The sequence below is a fragment of the Cryptomeria japonica genome, chromosome 9, assembly GCF_030272615.1.
Source record: "Cryptomeria japonica chromosome 9, Sugi_1.0, whole genome shotgun sequence".
Classification (NCBI taxonomy): Eukaryota; Viridiplantae; Streptophyta; class Pinopsida; order Cupressales; family Cupressaceae; genus Cryptomeria; species Cryptomeria japonica.
Window position 1 is genome coordinate 625,143,928 of NC_081413.1, and position 12,765 is coordinate 625,156,692.

Below are 12,765 nucleotides of genomic sequence, written 5' to 3' on the forward strand. Positions count from 1 at the left end.
TGAAGAACAAGATCTTTTGCTTTTATCTATGGTTTCATATGGTTCGTCTGTTCTTTTCGTATTCGCCATGCTCAACCATCGGAGGCTTGACATAACTCGCCCACCATCGTATGCCGGAATTCATCCATCCACTGTACACAAGATTTGCGAACTTGGCCGGACTCAGGACGGAATTGTTATCTGGGAGTTGTTTCAGGACGAGCAGAATGAGATGGTTTGAAAGTGGAAAGAATTTTTAAGAATCCCTCGACTGTCGCTCCATGAATATCTTGATGAAGATTGGTGGTCTGGACAGTGTGTTTGTGTGGGAGATTACCTATGCTTCAGCTCTCTATATGGTGGTGAAAGTGTAAAGGTTTTTGCATATAATTTAAAGGAAGGGTTTTGGCAACGCCTTCCACCCTGTAAAATGGAGAACAGAAACTGGAGGATGGCGTCGTTTGAACCGAAACCCTATCTTTATCAGTTCTTAAGAAAATCGAGGGAACGAGCTTGGATGACATGATTATGGCGATAAGTACATTTGACAGAACTTTGGATAATATAATTATGGCGATAAGTGTGTCAGGTGATGAATCTTCTACCTTGGAAAGAGGGAGCTTCTTATAGTGCACGTCCACATTTGTCAATTGCATGCTATTCTACAGTATTTTTTTGCGAATTTGTTGCCAGGAATATTTTACACTGATTTTGAGGATATGATAGTGGATCTGCAATTCTAGTGATGACAATTGTATACACATTTTATGTTACTTTCTGCATCCTCTATCTTGCTCTAATGATTTAGTGAACTGTTATGACAGAAACTCTTTTTTCATGCATTAGCGTTCTTGTGATCTGTTGCTTTTTAAGATTGATATTCCTATGATTTCAGTTTTATAGTTGTGCGTTCATTTGTAATATTGTTCTAATTGTTGTTATTTTGTCCATGTTTAGCGTTGAGACCATATTTGCCCTGTAGTTGTCATTCTTCGAGACATTGCGGTGGGTGCAGACTATCACTTCAATATTCATATTGACATGCCATTTTTATATTTTGCACCCTATGGTCATTAAGTTTAATGGGTGAAGATGGAAATGGGTCTACTGGGATTTGGAAGGAATCTAAATGCAGAAGTGGTTGTTTCTATAAAATCTATTTCAAAATTAAAGTTACCTATTGGAGGTGTTGTCAATAGTGTATTGAATGTAGCTTATGAAAATGTATGTGAATTTTATTTTATTTTTTGTCTATGTAGCATGTATAATATTCTTTTGATCTTATTTAATTATTAATTTAAAAATTAGAATATAATAAATTTTTTATTTTTAATTTATTAATAATCATGATAAAAAATGCATCTTACATGTTGCATAAATATTGCTATAAAATTCCAATGTAGATTGATACAGTATATATACAGTAATATATAATAGAAAATATTGTAACTATTTAATTCTTAAAAATTTAAGATTATAGATATACAGCAATGCACAATACAAAATACTGTAATTGTTTAATTATTGAGTTAATTATAAATTTAAAGAATTTTAATATGAATTGCACGTCCATACCCATGAAGTCTCAGTAAAGCCATTGCATTCAAAGTATTCTCAATATAAATATTTATTAGTTGCTGCCATGGAACTACTGTGGAGGCTCAAATCATTGAACAATGATTAGTCTTCACCTATTCAGCCAATCTAATTGCTAGCATTCGTTGCATGTATTTTATTTTTTATATATATGCAATATACAAGTTGCATATATTTTACTGATATTTTGGATAAAAACTATTCTTGACGATGTTGATTGACATTGGAGACAGCCTGCAGAAGCATTTACAGAAACCAACCGAAGAGAACACATGACTCCATAGGTCTTGGGGTTTTTGTCTTCAGTGTATCTTCATGCACTAGTTTCTTTGCAAGGGCCCAAGATCAGGCCCAACAAAGTGTGCCTACTTGGGCCCAACAAAGTGTGCCTCTGAGGCACATTGCTATTTGGATGGTATATTATTGGATAAGGAACACCTTCAGAAAAACCAAAAATTAGGACATGCAAGTATATTGTAATTGTTATTAATTGTGAAATAATATATTGAGCTGTTTTTGGAATCTGGAGTTTTTTTTTCGAAATGCTTTTCTCCCAATAAATAATTATGTATGCATGTTATTATGGCTATCTCTATTATATTTCATAATATTTTTCCACAATCATCTATTGTAAAATAAGACTCCAAATTTTATTGTGGATATAAATTGAAGAATATATAATAAGACTGATACTTTGGATACTAAAAACCACATCAACTATTTGGAAGGAGTTCTATGCAAAGTTTGTTGAAGCAAAGATTCTAATCTTGAAAAAAAAAGGAAAAAAAAAACTTAATGATTGAGAATAAAATTATATGGATATATCTCATGTCTAATAAGAATAAATTGTGTCTACGAGATTCAAATTCCAAGAGAAACATACATGTATAAGAATCCTATATTTTGTTCTTCAAGGCATTACATATTCCTATTCTGCATATGAACAAATTATAGGACTAATAAGACACTAGATAGATGAGATTCAAGGTATTGACCATTCATTTTGCATACTTTTGCTTAAATAGTTCGCTCTTAAACCACATTCGTAAATTAGTACATTATTTATGTTATAAGCATTGAAAAGTTGTGGGAATTGTTTTTGTTAAATTATTATGAATGTAATTTGAACTTGGTGAATTTCTATAAGAAAGCTCATTTCAGAGAGCTAATCTTAGAAAAGTATGAAAATTGATCAGAAACAATAATAAAATATTTAACAATATATTTTTATTAAATCACAAAACAAAGTATGAAAAGCCTTGTTTGTTAAAAATAACTTTTACAGAAACTAACTGAAGAGATCACATGACTCCATAAGTCTTGGGGTTTTTTTTGACAATCACAATAGTTTGGAAAAACTTTTAATTTCTTTTGGTGTATGGTCGTTGCGAGCTATGGCATTTGTCAAATCTGTGTTGTAACTTATTTATTTGCTTTGTACAACAATTGGGCTGACAGATCCAACAAGGCATACTATAATGTCATTCCCTACTACTATAGAAAAGTGCAATTTAGAATCAAATAATTTCTCCCACTTAGTATTGTCATCGTCCCAAAACATTCTTAGTACACATACACATGAGATGGAGTACCACATACACATTTATTATCTTACTAAGATGAGGTAGTCTACCCAACCTACCTATGATTAATTTATTAGTTACCAGTTAGCTTAGTTTGTCTTTCCCTATTAATTAATTAACAAATTGATATTAGTTATTCATACAATAATCAAACCCTAATAATAATCAAATAAAATACTTAATTAAGAGTTTAATCTTTATGAAAAATATCAATGACAATCTCACTCACACCAGAGGAAACCCTCGTGAGAGGATCACACCAGTGGGAGGAGGAGCAGGAGCCTCCACATGCATCTCAATAATAGATGTGGAATCCGTTATGTCATCAATACACTTACTTTTATCTTTTTGCAGATTGGTAACATTCTCCTCATTCGAAGGAGAATTCTTAATAGAGGAAGAAATCACCAACTTGGATTCAACCATGTTAGTAGTTTCCTTCCTAAACTTAGATTTTTTTCAAGATTCATGGATATAAAGTTTCAATTTGCAGGGAAACGCAGTATTCACATATTTACTGTAATGGCGTTATTTTTTAGCAGAGGAAGTGTTTGGTAGGAAATTGTTATGGTTGGAAAAGAGGAACAGCCCATAAGCTGTCTGGTAAGTTCATAATCCCTTTTAAAAATAAATGGATCTAGTCTATGGTGCTCCTGTAACATCGTATTACTGCAAACATTGTAACTGTGTGTGTTCATAATTGGTTTTGCTGTTGTAGGAAGGTAATTCATTAATTATGAACTCTGTTTTGCCAACCTGTGAGATTTGAACCCACGGTCTTGCCAAATCCAAAACATCAACTTAGGAATTAGTCATTTGGGTGCTGACTAATAGTCTTCCTGGCGGTATTAATAGTCTTCAATGGTTTTCCTCCCTATAAAAGTTGTGATTTTTTTATTTTTTATATTAGTATTTTAATTTTATCTCGACTGGCATTTGTGTTGAATCAATATCTTATTATTATGTAGTCTCAATTATGATATATGGGGCTATTCAATTCTGACATTAAGTAAAAATAAGTTTTCTTTTAGATATGACCATAAACCTCATATAGATATTAGCATTGTTTTATCCAATAGAAATTACTGCCCTCAACAACTATTACGGACTGTAGAAGTTAAGAATCTTTAAATTATTTTTCTGTTTTTGTTGTTAGTTTTCACTTTCAATGTAGCTCACCTTCTGATTCTCCGCTGCTTACAAGCTTGCTTAAGAATTGTTAGAATAAATAGCAGATAATCTTATTGAAACATGGATCTCTCCTCATTATGATAGGCTTCCTTTGGCTCACAAGTTGTTTCTAATTTATGAATTGTAAGCAAGCTGCAAAGCCAATCCAAGGCATGATATTAAATTAGTTATAGATATAGAAGAGAACTTTTGAATGACTACATATGCATATGAATGAGAATTATGGGTTCTACTACTATATATTAATTGTAAAGCGGAAAATCGCGAGCGAACCCTAAGTGTTCTCCCCACCACTCCGAGGAGAGGGGAAGGAGGTCACTAGGGTTGACGGTTTTCACTTAGGGGAGACTTTACATTCAAAAGAGGGGTTGAAACCCACAAGATCCAATCCCACACGATGCAAGATTGGATTTTAAATGAGTTTCAAGGGTTAAGATAGCAAGGCTACCCTCTTTTGTAAAGAATGTAGATAGAATGATTAAGCTAGGAATGCATGAAAAGTGAGAAAGATTCACTTATAAACTGAGATAGGGATATAGGATGAAGCTGCGGACCTGGAATTAGCAGTAAAATGTCGAGATGGAGCTGTCCTGCAAATTTGAGCAAAAGTTGACGGGATGATGGCACCCAGCATGCACACAGTCCTCCGAAAAATCTGCGAAACGAAGGAGGATCTGTTCATCTCTACACAAGGATTCCAGATCTTCAATTACAGCCGCGTACCTGCAACCTACACACAGAAAAGTGAAGATGATTGGGGGGTTAGGGATTAGGGGTTTGCCCTTAGGTCAAACACCGGTTTTGGAATTAACCAAGAAATGAGAAATGCTGTAAATGTAAATGATTGTAATGTAAAACAAGTACTAGTACTTTGTTGTAAGAATGTTTGTATTCTTACATGCGAAGGTGTAGATGTTGTTGTATGTTGTATGTTGTATGTTGTATGTAGTATGTGATCTCCTCTTCAATGGTTGAATCCTTGTCTTGAATGCAACACTTAGCCTTGAATGGAGACTTAGAATGATCAATTGCTTGAAGGAATGCTTGAATGTTTGAATACTTAAATGTTTGAATGTTTGAGTATCGCTTCCGCCTTTTTTCTTCATACCAAAATGGGAGAGGAAATGTAGTTTATATACTTGTCAATTAGGGTTGATAGACTGATTTTTCCGACCTTAGGCTAACCAGGAAACAATATTTCTCGAATTGCAAACATAAAGACCCGAGGCCCCAAAAGAGACCGGGCCCAAAATAGGGCCAGGGACCAGGGCGCTGGGCGCCATGGTCCCACCTCCAGGGACAGCAGGATGCAAGGAGGATCAGGCCAGGGTGCTGAAAAATGCAGTTTTTGATGTCATGAACAAGTTTGGGGGTCTCCATTCAGGTTCAGTGTTGCATCGCCATCGTGAAGACCCAAATGCAGTCGAAATTGCAAGTGTCACAATTTTAGGACGCTACATTTAGCCCCCACTTTAGCGGGAGTATAAGCGTATGCTCATACTTCCGGCAAAGTACAAGGAAACAACATTGAAAGACTTTCACCACGTCAAGGAGGCAAGATACACCAAGCCCCTAGTGGACTAAGGATCTTACGACTTCGATTGACAAAGTAAAAGGGAAGATCATGAGGGAGAACCATGACTGTCAGTAGTAAGGTTCCCTCACTATGAGTCATGCAAGAGAAATACCAAAAATTTTCAAGGCAAAGTTAAGTTCGCCAAGAAATTTTCAAGTATTTCGAAAGGATAGACGGGATGTATGCCCCCCTACGTTAAAGTGATCGCACACGCCTCAACGGGGGTGATTGCTTTAAGGTAGTGATACATATAAGAAATGAGAAGGGAAAGGAGAACGTTATCACAAGGATTTAGCCCCCAAGTGTGAGATAAGCCCAAGGATAATAGACACAAAACACAAAGCACGAGGTGACTTTTCTTTCCTCGGGGTCAGTATGCTATATGATAATTCATGTATATCATATGTATGTATGCATAATTGTTCTTCATTCCCCAATCAAGGAAGGTCACCTAAAAGAAGGGAACACATGTGTCTTTTGAGTCAACATGAGAGAGACCAAAAGAGATCTCAATGCTTTGCATCATCCTCAAGTAGACAACACTAAGGACAACAAATAGAAGAATGAGAATAACACATAGAAGAAGTAACAAAAGAGAGGAGGAGAGAATCTGCTATGCTAATGAACTAGTCTAGCATGTCATCTACCCCCCGATCTTCCTGATCAATATTTCGGGAAGGTAGGGAACATGCTAGAGGAGGAACATTCAACACAGTAGATGGAGCTATCACAAGATCCAAACAAGGGCTATGTTCATGTTCCAAGCCACGTTGTTCTTGTCTAGGAGCTAGGATAAGTGCTTTAGAAAATTCGTTAGATAAATGGTTATCAATATCAACAAGTTCATATTCATTATCAGAAGCAAGAGAAGTAGCATTTTCATCATGAATAACATTTTCATCTATATCATCATCAAGATTTATAAAAATAGGATCTTTAACTCGCACAGGATCAAGACCATCATGCATCTTATGTTTAGGAGATTTTGGAGAAAATGGAATAATGCTTGTTGAAGGTATTTTTGGGGATTGCAAAGTTTGAGAAGCAGCTGCTTGAGCTCTAAGATGGCATCAGTGTTCACGCGGAAAACGATTTCATCTAGTCTTAGTAGGAAGTGGAGAAGATTGAGGAGGAGGAATGTTCTTATCCTTAGCACTTGGGTGTTTAGGTTGTGGTCTCTTAAGCTGGATAATAGGAGAAGAGGAAGGTCTGTTCTCTCCATAAGAGGAAGGAGGAGGAACTGCTCCGTATAAAGGAGGAATATTTGGTTTAGGAAGGAGACCAAGTCCATCATGATGAGGAGGTATAGGCCTGCTTTTAGAAAGTTTATTAGACATAGATATAGTCACATCCATAGGAATGGATTGGGAATCTTCTTGAGGAAAGACATTAGTTTTATCTTTCAAAGGAAGAACTTTCTTCTCAAGAATGATAGGAATATCAAGTTTGGGTGTTCTAGGTTCACTTAGAGATAGGATCATATTTGTTTTCCACTTTTGATCAGATTTGAAAAGATGATCACTTCATGGAGGAAGAGATTGGAATTGTTTAGGCCAAAAGTAATCAATAGGAACGCTAGAAGTTCTTTCAGCTAGTTTAAAGAGACTATGATTGACAGTAACAACTTCACCATTATGGGGAAATTTCAAACACTTATGAATAGGAGAAGCAATAGCTTTCATGGAAGATAGCCAAGGATAGCCAAGCTTCACACGAAATTGTTCGGATGAAGGAATAATAGCAAAGTTCACATCAAGGGATTTGTTATGGACCTCAATAGGTAATGTAATAGAACAAATTGCAGGAGAATAAAATGCGTCAAATAATTTCACAATCACATTTGTTTTGTCATAGATCACTTGATTCAATTGCAAAGTAAAAAGGAATTCTTCAGTAATAACATTAACCATGCACGAAGGATCAATAAGCACTCCATGGCAAGGTGTATTCTTGACTTTTGCAACTATATATAAAGGACCATCAGGTGCCCTGATAGTTTCACTAGAATCAAATGTGATGGAAGGTTCTTTAGGGTTTTCTTGCTGCTCCACAAAGTTAATCACATTCGGAGTCATAGACACAAGACCATCAGATGAGAAAGAAGAATCATTAGCCTCAATTGCATTAGAGGTATGAGAAGGTAATGGATCAGTAAAAATTTGAAGATTCTGGTTAGGAGGAGCTACAAATGTGTTGCCTTTATCATTCACTCCAGAAACAGAGATAGTATTATTATCAATCAAATCTTGAATTTTACCCTTTAAAGCAAAACATTTTTCAATATCATGCCCAGGTTGACGATGAAATTGACAAAAAGATTTGTTATCAAAATAGGATGAATTAATCTTTGTAGGATCTATTTTCCTTATAGGAGGAAGAGTAAGCACATTTTGTTCCAATAACTTATTCATAATACTATGCAATGATTCATTCAAAGGAATAAACTTTCTTTCTTTCTTGAAAAATTTAGAAATAGGAGGCACACCTGATGTTGCATTCACATTGTTGTTGATGATGTTTTCATTGAACTTAACGGACTCTCTATTCGGTTTAAACTTTCCAAATGGTTGTTGACTACTATCACCCTTATCACTCGGAGCCATAGGATGTGATTGTTCCATTTGACTCACAGTCAGTTGATAATTGTGAAGAGTTGCACACAACTATTGGAAAGAAGTAAACTCAGAAAATAGAAGTTTATCTTGAATATCTTTTTGTAAATTAGAAATAAAGATTCTTTGAATATAATTGTCAGGCACTGGAAAAGAAATTTGAGCATACAAATGCTTATATCTACCAATGAAATCAGTCACTTTTTCTTTAACACCTTGTTTACATTGCATTAAATCAATCAAAGTAACTTTAGGACTTATATTGTTTTGAAATTGTTGAATAAAAGCATTTGCAAGTTGTTCGAAAGAAGTAATAGAATAAGAAGGCAATGAGCAATACCATTGTAGGGCCTTATCTCTTAATGTCCTAGTAAACAGTTTTGCAAGCAACCTTTGGTCATAAGCAAAATCGGTACATATTTTTTGAAAAGTCTTGACATGTGTTAGAGGATCACCTTTACCATTATAAAGCTCCAAATGCAGGATTTCAACATGTTTAGGAGGGATAGCTCGAACAATGTCGAGAGAAAGTGGGCTCACAACGTCAAATGTGGGCACACTAAACTTAGATTGATTCATAGAGGCAATTTGTTGCTGTAAAGAAGAGATAGTTTGTGCAAGATTGTTAATGGTCGCTTCAGTTGAAGAGTTCATATTAGATGTGTTAGATTGAGATGGAGGTGTTATGTTATTGAAAGAAGGTATTGATTGAGAGTAAGGTGGCGGGACACTATGATAGTTAGTCATAGGAGATGATTGGAAAGGAGGAACACTACAAGGAGGAATGGAATGGTTAAATGAATTGCCCCCTTGCGTCATGTTCATTTGTGGAGATGTAATAGGAACACTCATTTAAGGAATGAATGAAGAAGTCAAATTAAATGAAGGAAGAGGGTTAATTGAAGAGGAATGATTGCCCCCATGACTGGTGATCATAGGGGGAATGTCTTGTATAGAAGTAGTCATTATGTTTGATGTAAAGGTAGGTATACTAGCAATAGAAGTTGTCAACAGAATAGAATGATTGACTTGAGTGGGAGGTTGTGTATAACCTAAAGTTTCGGCACAACTCTTCATAGGCATCACATTCGAATCCACAATGTGTGCAATACCACACAAAATATCAATTCCATTCTTATCACTTTGAACCATATGTTTTAGACCCTCAATTAAAGGAAGAGCTTGACTATCGGGGTATTCTTGAGACATCCATTGTCGAAAATCATCAAATTGGTTATCCAATTTCAAAAGTTGTTCTACAGAAACCTCATGGAGAGCTTCTTCATCATTAGGAGGATTAGAGGAATTACCCATGTCCTTGTTAAAAGGCTATTCAAATTAGGTTCCATCTCCTCGGTAATTAAACCTTGGAAAGACTTAATTCTAAGGCTTCCTCTAACGAGAATAGTGTAAGTAGGGCTTATTGTTGTAAAACTCATGCACTAGAGAGGGAGAGAATATTTTGAATTTTAGAGGTAGCAAATTTCAGTAAAATCATCCAATCTCCTAGATTTAAGCTGTTAAATGCAATCACGACAATCTCTCGAAATTTCGGAAAAAATGTCATGGACCGTGGCGCTCGGAGTGCACACGGTCCTCGCAACTTTTTTTGAAATTTGCAGGGATGACAGTTATGATGATTTTAGAGCTAATCTGAAAAAATTGAGTGATTTTACGATCTGTAGATAGGCCAAATTAAAGTTGCAATCTTAAAATTGAACCCTACCAAGATTGTTGAAAAATGCAAAATTTGAATTTTGAAAAAGAGAGGGAAACTGAAATTTTGAATTTTATGATTTTAGAGGGAATACCAAAAGCAATGCAAGTTTTGAAATTTAAAAGTTGACTCAATTTCACGCAAAATTCAATTTTGAAAGTGGAAATCAAAGTTGTTGCAATTAAACACTTAATTTCAAAAGTCACAAATTGCAAAAAATTTGAATAAAGCACTAAAATTTTGAATGAATGCCAACACACTTTTCAGATTTAGGATAGTAAGAAGCACAATTTTGACATGAATTTCAGTTTCAACAATTTTTGAATGATTAGGAGCCTTAATCCAAGCAATCACTAGACCAATTTTGACTTTAATTTTGAAAGTGTTGTAATTGATAAAATCAGCCAAAATTTTGGAATTTAGCAGAAAAATACAGTAAGATCTAGCTCCCGAAATTTTGAAAAAAATGTCGGGGACGATGGTGCTCGGGGTGCACATGGTCCTCGCAACTTTTTTCCAAATTTTCAGGGATGAAAGATTTTATGATTTTGTTGTGGAATCCAAAGTTACAGCTGATTTGGAGATGTTTTGATCAGTGAAATTGTCGGTCAAAGGTTGAATCAAGAGGGTTTTAAAAATTAGGGTTTTGACACCTAACCACTTAATTTTCAAAATTAAAGCACAAATATGAATTGATAATTTGCAGTAGAAGGGTAGATCTGAAACAAGCATTAACAATTAAACATTTCACAAGCTCAATTACTAAAAAGAAAATTTAGGGTTTTTATGCAATCAACCTCTAAAATTTGCAAAAGATCAAACATGGAAATGTAATTAAGGAAGAAAATTTTCAGATCTAAGCATGAATAATCAGAAAGGATGTTCACGTCGGGTTCACCAAAATGTAAAGTGGAAAATCATGAGCGAACCCTAAGTGTTCCCCCCACCACTCCGAGGAGAGGGGAAGGAGGTCACTAGGGTTGATGGTTTTCACTTAGGGGAGACTTTACATTCAAAAGAGGGGTTGAAACCCACAAGATCCAATCCCACACGATGCAAGATTGGATTTTAAATGAGTTTCAAGGGTTAAGACAGCAAGGCTACCCTCTTTTGTAAAGAATGTAGATAGAATGATTAAGCTAGGAATGCATGAAAAGTGAGAAAGATTCACTTATAAACTGAGATAGGGATATAGGATGAAGCTGTGGACCTGGAATTAGTAGTAAAATGTCGAGATGGAGCTGTCCTGCAAATTTGAGCAAAAGTCGATGGGACAATGGCGCCCAGCGTGCACACGATCCTCCGAAAAATCCACGAAACAAAGGAGGATCTGTTCGTCTCTACACAAGGATTCCAGATCTTCAATTACAGCCGTGTACCTGCAACCTACACACAGAAAAGTGAAGACGATTGGGGGGTTAGGGATTAGGGGTTTGCCCTTAGGTCAAACCCTGGTTTTGGAATTAACCAAGAAATGAGAAATGCTGTAAATGTAAATGATTGTAATGTAAAACAAGTACTAGTACCTTGTTGTAAGAATGTTTGTATTCTTACATGCGAAGGTGTAGATGTTGTTGTATGTTGTATGTTGTATGTAATATGTGATCTCCTCTTCAATGGTTGAATCCTTGTCTTGAATGCAACACTTAACCTTGAATGGAGACTTAGAATGATCAATTGCTTGAAGGAATGCTTGAATGTTTGAATACTTAAATGTTTGAATGTTTGAGTATCGCTTCCGCCTTTTTTCCTCATACCAAAATGGGAGAGGAAATATAGTTTATATACTTGTCAATTAGGGTTGATAGACTGATTTTTTTGACCTTAGGCCGACCAGGAAACAATATTTCCCGAATTGCAAACATAAAGACCTGAGGCCCCAAAAGAGACTGGGCCCAAAATAGGGCCAGGCACCAGGGCACTAGGCGCCATGGTCCTGGGGGACCAGGGTGCTGGGTGCCCTGGTCCAGGGGGACCAAGGTGCTGGGTGCCCTGGTCCTGAAGGACCAGGGCGCTGGGCACCTTGGTCCCACCTCCAGGGATAGCAGGGTGCAAGGAGGATCAGGCCAGGGTGCTGAAAAATGCAGTTTTTGATGTCATGAACAAGTTTTGGGGTCTCCATTCAGGTTTAGTGTTGCGTCGCCATCGTGAAGACCCAAATGCAGTCAAAATTGCACGTGTCGCAATTTTAGGATGCTACATTAATGATAAAAAATCATACTAATATTATAGTCATATATTGAATTGGTATTAATGAATTGTATAGTAGTAATCATATTAAGATAAAACTTATTTTTGATTATAAATATATGATTGTTATTTCTATTATTGATTTTAGACAAAGTTATTGGATAAATGTGATTATAAACAAAACTAATTATCCAAACATTGTCATTCCACTATTACCCCTACTTAATGGTTGAGTATCTAAGAAACATTTGTGCTAATATTATAATTACTAGTAGGTGCAATTATCTTCAATGATTAGAGTTTCTCACCATAACAATTAAG